We start from the raw sequence: 6,467 nt of genomic DNA, 5'->3' as shown, positions 1-6,467 counted from the left end.
AATATTTGTTCCGGTAATGTGAGCTAGCTAGCTATGGAAGCTCTCTCTCTCTCCCTCTCTTTGCAAGCTATCGACTTCAATTGGAAGTTGACTTGCAAACCAAAACCAGGCTAGCCTAGCGTTCATAACTGGTTTAGCAGGGACGAGCTCACATTAGCTGGATTAGCAAAATAATGTAATTTGATTACGACACCTTAAAACAAGCAACATTAGCACATCTGTATTATTTAACCGTGACCTATTTTTTAGTATGTTTGTCAATTTTCTGTTAACATTTAGCTAATTATAAGTGTAATTATGTGTCTGATATGTATTAGGCCAATACAAAAAATAAAAAATAAACTTTAATCAGGTATTTACAGAAAACATTAAAATTGCTACTTTAAAATCAGTCATGTTTATTTTTAAGTCATGTCAGCGTTGGTGGTATAGTGGTGAGCATAGCTGCCTTCCAAGCAGTTGACCCGGGTTCGATTCCCGGCCAACGCATTTCTTTTTGTACTGTCTGAGCCTGCATTTTTGGAAAATCATTTTGGCTATATACAAACAATTTTCTACATGTTTTTTTCTAAAAACAATGAACCGGCACAAAAGTGCCAACAATGCAGCACTGAATGAAAATGGTCAGCGTTGTAATGTAATCGTCAACCACCTGGCGACATCCGACGACTTGTCTCTAGTCGAAATCGGAAGCTATTTCAAGCTTTGTTTTATTAGCGTCTCAGAAGCAGCATTAAGACATCCGGATTTCGCCTTCAAAATAAATGTCCGCGATAAAACGCTATGCGTATGATACAAAAGCAATCTTTCTTGCAGCTTTGCATAGTGCATTATGTTAAAAAATATAACTACATGGGGTGAAATCTAAATAAAGAGAATTACTACTTTATATAAGATAATGAATATTATAAGGTGGAGCTCATTGAGAAATGGTTGGAGATTAAGTAAATGAATGTAAAGAACATAATAGCCTACCTTAGTCCCCATTTGGGCCAATCCAGATAACTGTGTGATTTACACATTTTAGATAATTACTATAACTGCTGATTTGGGCCAATCAGAGTAATTGTGTAATGCCTGATCTCTATGGTAAGATGATCATTCACCCAAGTTTCGTCTATGACGTCTATGGTTGGGCCAAACCAAAAACCACTTTACGTGGACGTGGAAACCAAGGCCGATCTGGACTGCACCAAAAAAAGACGTCCGGTCCTGACCCGACAAAAAAAATACGTCCAAAAGACTTCGGCCCTTGATGACTGGGGTGCAGCCCAGTCATCAAGATTCCTGTGTCCAGATTCCTGTGACTAATCAATTTGGCTATTTAAACTTCTGAATATCAGCTACCTAACTTTATCAGGAGTTATCCTGAATCTATTTGAAATGTGTTTACACAGAGGGAAATGCAAAATTGTTTTATTCTTCGCTATGATCAGCTCGTCAAATTGACGGATACAAACTTGAAACCACTGACCATGACAAATATTTTGTATTTTACATTGACCTGTCCTGTTTTAAGGATATGTTATGTTGATATCACAAGTTTACTGGAGAACTGAGACGAAGTAGAGACTCTGGACAGGGTGGATATTCGTATAATAAAAAGCAGTTTATTCAGAGGTAAAGATATCTGATACAAGCGTGCACGGACTCGTTCATTCAGCTCGTAAGGAACCTGCAGACAGAGCCCCGAAAACACAGTGCACAGACATTATATACAGCAAATAATGTAGGTTGAGTCTAGTAGGTCTGGTCTTCTGATTGGTCCTGTCGATCTGGGTGTCGTCCTTCAGGGCCTGGTAGTAGAGTTCTGTGTTTCCAAATGTTCAGCTAAAACAGGAGATTTGGTGTGTGCGTAGATGTTCCTATTTTGACATATCTGTGTGTCTCTGTAAAATGTTCAGCTAAAACAGGAGATTTTGTGTGTGCGTAGATGTTCCTGTTTTAATCAGTGTTTATGAAAGGTTTACGTCAGCCCTCTGTCCTTGGGTGTGTGTGTGTCTCAGTATCTCGTGAAATGCAGACCCAAGCACCCTTTTGATCAAGGCCTTTCCGGCCTTATCAGTGTTTATGAAAGGTCTGTGCCAGCCCTCTGTCCTTGGGTGTGTGTGGGTCTCAGTATCTGCTTATGAGTTTGTGAGAAACCCTGTTTTGAAAGAAGTTAGTTATAACAACGTAATAGCAATATGCTTGTGTTATTTTAAATGGTATTTATTACAAATCCCCCTCTTCACGTCTCATAAGAGACGTGACAAAAGCTAGGACAAAAGCTATAAATGGCAAAAATAGAGTAAACTTTATCAGAAGATAAAGTTTTGATTCCCCCTCTTCACGTCTCACAAGAGACGTGACAAAAGCTATAAATGGCAGAATAGGGCAAACTTTATCAGAAGATAAAGTTTTAATTCCCCCTCTTCACGTCTCACCAGAGACGTGACAATAGTAGAGCAAGATCTGGTTCGTCTGCCGCAAGCAAAGAAAAAATAAGGATATAATGAAAACAATAAGCCCCCTCAAGTATGGGTAAATGAGTAAGGACAAAAAGGAGACCACTCCAAGTGCTACACCTGGAGTGGCCAATCACACATTAGTAACCAAAAAAGCGAGAACATGTTAAACCCTCAGGTCCATCCCTCTATACAACCTGTACCAGGTGGGCTCGTCTCCACCCGGGAACTTCAAACCTTCACAACAGGGAGGACAAACATCACTTTTTATTCATTCGACAACATCAACTACAGCAAACCAAGGGTCCTCCTCTGTCAGGCACACTCTCCTGCGAAAGCTTGATTCCGTATCAGCCTCTCCTACTGGAGCATCAAGCAGCGGCATCATACCAGAGGCCCTTGCCACATCTGTAACAGACTTCTTCAAACAAGGTATGATACAGGCAGCACAGCACAGTAATCATCATTGCAGTGTACTTACCAAACCAACCACCCAGCCAAGGGAACAGTCCACTCTCCTCCACACCTGCAAGACCCTTCATCTCCACTGATAACCTTGCCAACCTACTCAAAGCTTTTGAAATGCTCCCATCCGGACTAGTATTGTTAGGGACAAACGTGCAACACTGTTCTCCAAACATTTTACATACACCTCCCTGGTTGGCCAGAATCATGTCCAGTGCTAGTCTATTTTGTCTACTGGTTTGTGAGGTAGCATCCAATTGTTCAGCCATTCCCGTAAGTGCTGTGTGGGTGTATTTAACAAATCATTATTAATTATAGTAGATATAATTGATCCAGACATTTTGTTTAGCATCAACAATAGCTGGGCCAATGATGGGCATCAGATGCCACAGGCCATCTTTCCTGTTTAATGTCTGGAATTCGTGGGGGACCCCTATTGGGACCCCCAACAGGTTGGTGTGAATGTTATCTGTACCCTCGGACCAAGGAGCGTCACGTTTCTGCCGTCTCCTGGGTTGGTCTCAAGCCTCTGTGTCATGTGCAGCTCCCAGAAGTTGGTTAGCTGTAACCTCAATAATAGGCAATGGTGTTTTCAGACTGGCCAAAGCACATGTGCCCTGACAATCTCCTTTCAAAATGGGGTCAACCGCCTGGCAGGTCCACACATCCACCATACATCAGCAACACCTCTATTTAATAGTGACATTAGTGATGCAGGCAGTATTAGGGAACCCCCCATAGTCTATACCTCTACCTGTACCAGTGATACAGCTGTAATATCCCCCATATGCCTTAACTCCCCACGGTGCCTTCTGGGGAGGGACTTCTGGGAACACAAGACTCAGAGTTTTATACAGGGTTAAATTTGGCTTATTATAATAAAAACTTTCCAATATGCACATCCAACCTTCCCACTGCTTAGGGCAAATGGGTGAGCAGCCAGAATAGGTCTGGCATGTCCACATATGACACAGTCCTTTCTATTAAGTGTTTTGTAGGCCAACCACATATTCTCCCTTCCCTCATAACCAGTTTCAGTCCCCAATTGGTCACTATCTGAGATGTATTTTACATTTATTACCTGTACCAGATTGGAGAGCTTAGGTGATGGCGTGGGACTTGGTCTTGAAGTGGTGGAGGAGGCCGGCTGAACCCTGGTCCGTTGGAACTGGTGGTGGTTCTGGCAGTACTGTGATGGTATCATCCCCATCGTATCCTAAACAGACAGCTCAGGACTACAAGTAGTCCTGTAAAGCCCCATCCTCTCCCAGAGAACACATCATCAGCCAGAGATCAAGCAACACTTTCACTTCTATGAACGTACACAGTGAGGAAAGGTCGGGGGCAGGGAATTTTCATTAAGGAGTTGACCCCCGAACTCTATTAGCAACGGTTCTTCTCCTTAACTCTGTGATCATTCGGCAGTGTCAGTGTGTCTCACCCTCCAAGTGCGATATGCCCCCAGGTCGGGTGAATCACCTTCTCCTTTAATTCACCTGTAATGCATAAAATCTTGGACATACAGGTTTGGTTAACAAACAGTTTCTCATTTGTTCTATCTGATTATATATTTAACTTCTATGCCTATTTTTTAGCTAGAAATTTTTAATTTTAAATAAGTTTATTATCCAATAGGCCCCATCCTATCCTAGACCACAATGTACCCCTCCCCCGTTTGATACCTGGCTCTGGCCAGGTATCAACCTTACCTACTCTAAATAATGACTTAGTACATTATAATATAGGAACGTCCCTTTCATTCGCCGCATATCCAATTGTCCCTTGAGTTTGGGTGTCCATTCATATCTATCCTTTACCAATTATCTGTCAAGTGACTTATCTACTTTAAAATGTATCTGTGCTGCTTATATGTGTTAACCCCCTTCTGTCCTATCTTATTTCACAGCCTACCTTGCTCATTTCCTGGTCCACCCTCCCCACTCTGCTCTCAAACCTTCAAGGTCTCAACAGTGCGGGGTAGACCCCTCTTCTGCCTTTTTTCTTTTTAATAATAGTCAATAACAACTATGTGTTCCTTTGCAATATTAACTAAGTGTCTCACTTTTTTGACTTTATCTGAAATCATGGATTTAAAAATAACAACATGTCTTATAGTGTCAATCTCTAAAGTCCTTACATAACCTTAATAAACCTATCTCTATCTTCTAATGGCCAAAACAAATGCTAACCTTATGGTCAAGAGTTATAAACTCTATTATAATCAATTTACCTCAAAACTAGTATCCCAAATGACACAAATTCATTATTCCCACTACATCCCCCCGTGAGTGATCAAGTCACAGGAAAATGCAATGAAAATAGGTCAAAAGGTTACACCTCCCCCTTACATTCGTGTTCCATACCATATCTAGACATATCAAAAGAACCCTTTATCTTAAAAAAGTCCCTTGTCTAAATAAAACTCAGAAAGTAAAACTCCTAATATTATCTTGTCTCTCGGAACACGGAAAACCCCTTAACCCAAACGTTTACCACAAAAACAAAACCTAATAATTATGATAATACCCTTAAATCATTCGTTTTAAATTTCCCCGATGTTTCATGTAACAGAACTGTGATAAACGTGTACTGTCCCTTTAAAAACTCCCTGCCAGCCATACCAGGTTGCGAGTCGTTCATTGTTCCCCATAATGAAAACAGATCACGTTTAGAATACGTTTACTTATTGTTCGAATTCTCTGGTGTTACTTAAACAAAAACCAATAACTTTTAGCAACTTTTGAAAAGTAACTCAAAGCTATAATGTACACATTTTCCCTCTAAATGACACAACCAATTTTCTCTAGCATAATTCAATACGGCCACACCCGGTGGGGAAAGTACAAATTGTATCCCGTTCCTCCTATAATACCCAATGCTAAATTCAAAGTTGTGGTTAAATATATGGATTTGCCAATCATTATCAAATGTTAAATATACAGGTTTAGTACTTTTATCAAATAGATTAGTATAGTTCAAATAAAGATATGCATTTACTAGCGCTCAACCTGTGTTCAGAACGCAGCAACTAGCCAATATAATACCAAAAATGACTGTCTTATTCATGCCTCTAGGCAAAACATCTAGTTACTCCAACTGAGTTTAGCAGCAAAACTATCGTATAAGTAAAATCAACTTCTCAACTTTCTCCATTCCAAAGTGTAAACTTACCATATACTTCGCTAAATTTATATCGCATGTCAGCCAATCCATAACAATAATATCATTAGTCTGTAAATTTAACCTAAATAAGTTATTAAATGTATTCTCTCTACTCCGAATTGGTTTTAAGTTTTTTCTCTGTCACCAGCATTCAAACAGGCTCCCCGTTTGCTGGGAGACCGTTGAGTGCTGCAATACTGCCATCTTCTGTCCATTCTCTGTACAGCTCTACACCCCCAGACTATTCTAAGAGTTATGAGTGTGTGGAGGAATATCACAAATAAGGGGCCAGATATCCCTAGTCTTGCCCAGGGAGGGAGAAATGTCCCTCTAACTGTGCGAGGTTCCTTTTTCAGGGGAGGCGGAGTTTGATGCCGCATCACCTGAGTCAGG

General features: G+C 40.6%; 1 non-coding gene across 1 annotated transcript; it reads left to right on the top strand.

Annotated features, from left to right (window-relative positions):
* Nucleotides 1–417: 417 nt before the first annotated feature.
* trnag-ucc lies at nt 418–489 on the top strand. Its single transcript has one exon. It is a non-coding gene; the product is annotated as a tRNA-Gly (tRNA).
* Nucleotides 490–6,467: the final 5,978 nt, after the last annotated feature.

This window comes from Salvelinus namaycush, chromosome 34 (genome assembly GCF_016432855.1).
Source record: "Salvelinus namaycush isolate Seneca chromosome 34, SaNama_1.0, whole genome shotgun sequence".
NCBI classification, from domain to species: domain Eukaryota; kingdom Metazoa; phylum Chordata; class Actinopteri; order Salmoniformes; family Salmonidae; genus Salvelinus; species Salvelinus namaycush.
Note: the sequence above shows the minus strand (reverse complement) of the source record. Positions and strands in the feature narration are given on the sequence as shown.